This window comes from Aquarana catesbeiana, linkage group LG04 (genome assembly GCF_042186555.1).
Source record: "Aquarana catesbeiana isolate 2022-GZ linkage group LG04, ASM4218655v1, whole genome shotgun sequence".
Taxonomy (NCBI): domain Eukaryota; kingdom Metazoa; phylum Chordata; class Amphibia; order Anura; family Ranidae; genus Aquarana; species Aquarana catesbeiana.
This window is the reverse complement of record NC_133327.1, coordinates 38,098,375-38,101,267: the sequence shown is the minus strand read 5'-3', so window position 1 is coordinate 38,101,267 and position 2,893 is coordinate 38,098,375. Positions and strand designations below refer to the sequence as shown.

At 40.3% G+C, this 2,893-nt stretch overlaps 1 non-coding gene across 1 annotated transcript; it reads left to right on the top strand.

Annotated features, from left to right (window-relative positions):
- Positions 1-2,149: 2,149 nt before the first annotated feature.
- Positions 2,150-2,240, top strand: TRNAY-GUA (transfer RNA tyrosine (anticodon GUA)). The gene is given in 2 exon segments: positions 2,150-2,186; positions 2,205-2,240. It is a non-coding gene; the product is annotated as a tRNA-Tyr (tRNA).
- Positions 2,241-2,893: the final 653 nt, after the last annotated feature.

Sequence of the window (2,893 nt, the reverse complement as noted above, 5' to 3'; positions counted from 1 at the left end):
TTTGCGCTATAAACAAAAAAAGATCAACAATTGTGAAAAACAAGCTATATTTTTTACTTTTTGCTATAATAAATATCCCCAAAAAATATATAAAAAAACGAATTTCCTCCACAGTTTAGGCTGATATGTATTCTTCTACATATTTTTGGTTTTAAAAAAACCGCAATAAGCGTATATTGATTGGTTTGCACAAAAGTTATAGCGTCTACAAAATAGGGGATAGATTTATGGCATTTTTATTAATATTTTTTTTTTTTATTTGTAATGGTGGTGATCTGCGATTTTTTGTTGTGACTGCGACAATGCAGCGGACAGATCGGACACTTTTGACACTATTTTGGGACCATTGACAGTTATACAGCGATCACTGCTATAAAAATGTGTCGCTTTAACTGACAATTGCGCGGTCGTGCGACGCTGTACCCAAATAAAATTGATGTCCTTTTTTTTACCACAAATAGAGCTTTCTTTTGGTGGTATTTGATCACCTCTGCGGTTTTTATTTTTTGCGCTATAAACAAAAAAACACCAACAATTTTGAAAAAAAAAAAAAAAAATTTTTTACTTTCTGCTATAAAACATATCCAATAAAAAAATGTAAAAAAATCAAATTTATTCATCAATTTAGGCCAATATGTATTCTGCTACATATTTTTTTGGTGAAAAAAAATCCCAAATAAGCGTATATTGATTGGTTTGTACAAAAGTTATACCGTCTACAAACTATGGCATAGATTTATGGAATTTTTATTTATTTATTTATTTTTTACTAGTAATGGTGGCGATCAGCGATTTTTAGCGTGACTGTGACATTGTGGCGGACAAATCGGACACTAAGTGACACCATTTGGGAGCCAGTGATACGAATACAGTGATCATTGCTAAAATAAAAAGCACTGTCACTGTACTAATGACACTGGCAGGGAAGGGGTTAACATCAGGGGTGATCAAAGGGTTAAATGTTTTCCCTAGGAGTGCTTTCTAAATGTGTGAGGGATGCTTTGACTGGAGGAAGACAGAGATCCGTGTTTCTGCTTAGCAGAAACACAAGATCTCCAGCTTCCCCTCTCACAAAACGGCGATCTGCCTTGTTTATATAGGCAGACCGCCTTTCTGCCTCTCCGGAGAATGATCAGCGGGTCCTGGTGGACATCGGACCCGCTGACTGGCTCCCGCTGTGTCCAACCACAGCGGGAATGGGTCGCCGCCCCAGACCCAGTGCACGAAATCACATACAGGTACGTGATTTCACGTAGGAGGGCTGCCCTGCCGCAGTATATCTGCCTGGGGCGGTCCTTAAGGTGTGAAAGTAGAACTAGAGGCAAAACAATGTTTTTCATATTGGATAGAGCAAGGGAGGTTTATTTTTGACATTTGTGTCCCATTGCAGAGATTTCCCTTCACTTCCTGTTCCATAGCTAAAACAGGAAGTGAGAGGAAATCCTCCGCAGCTTTTATTTTAAGAGCCAGGGAGTGGGGAAGCGAGAGCAGGAGAGAGGACTTGCGGGCTCGATTCTTTAAGACGCATATGTATGGCGGCAAAAGAGTAGGCTTTAACCCCCACGCGCTGCACATACTCGTGCAGCGAGTTGGGCGGCCGTTGTTTATATGCTGTCGCTGTGAGAAAGACTGAGCTGCGGGAGACAGCCCTCCGTCCAGACTACCGATCGGTACCCGGTGGGACCTTCTTGCGATCATCATGTGACAGTGATCTCACGATTAACTGATTAATAAACTTTTTGGAATATACCACATGCGCTATTTATCACAAATTTTTATGCGTAGCTTATTGTATTTTAGTTTAGGTGAATTGAGCCCCCAGTCCTATCTCCTAATTTTGTTCATGTTCATTTTTCTTCTAAACACATAGTACATATCCATATCTCCATTAAGTGTTGGTGGTATAGTGGTGAGCATAGCTGCCTTCCAAGCAGTTGACCGGGGTTTGATTCCCGGCCAATGCAAGCACAATTTTTTTTTTTTTCTCCCTCTATAATCTAATCATGTGATAATATATTTATTAATGACATGTTTGTTTAGAATGTTGCATTCAACCTCCCATGATAAACAATTATTCTTGGGTTGAATGAAGAAAACACGTGGTGGTTACAGGATTGTGTCAGCACTGACTCTTCCCAAAGCTTCAACTCCTTCGATAGCTCAGTTGGTAGAGCGGAGGACTGTAGAGGATAAACAACTCAGGAATCCTTAGGTCGCTGGTTCAATTCCGGCTCGAAGGAAGCTTTTTAATTTTTTACAGCTCCACGGTTTTAACCTTTGTAACCATGGATAATGCATTTAACATGAATTTGTCATAGTTACACTAGATGAAGTCGAACACATTTTTAAATGCAGTATAAACTCATATACAAGAAAAAAGGATGTATTCCATTGAGTCTGGTTTACACTATTGTGCATTCTTATTTTGCACTTGAAAGCACATGAATGCCCTGAAAAATCATAAAAATCCAACACAGTAAAACAAAAATATACATAAATAATGCCTAAGGCTCCATTCACACCAGATCGAGGGCGGAATCGCCGTGATTTCAAATCACTGCAAAACGCGGGGCGCGTTTGCGATGCCATTGCTTCTTATTGGACATCCCGATTGTGCTGCGATTTTGCCACGATCGTTGCGCTCCAATCGCAATGCGCGACGCTTTTCGCTCAAAGAAGCTTATGTTCCTTTTTTTGCGACTACAGAGTGATTTAACGCGTGACAAGCGCAGCAAAATTGCAGCACAATTGGAGTTCCATTAAAGGAGAAGTCCAGACTGAGCTCATTTGACTGGGCTTCTCCTATGGGTCACAGGAGTGCAATTCGTTTTGCACTATTGTGACCCGTTTTCAACAGAGAGCGTTTTGAAGGCGAGTATGATGGCGGAAAAAA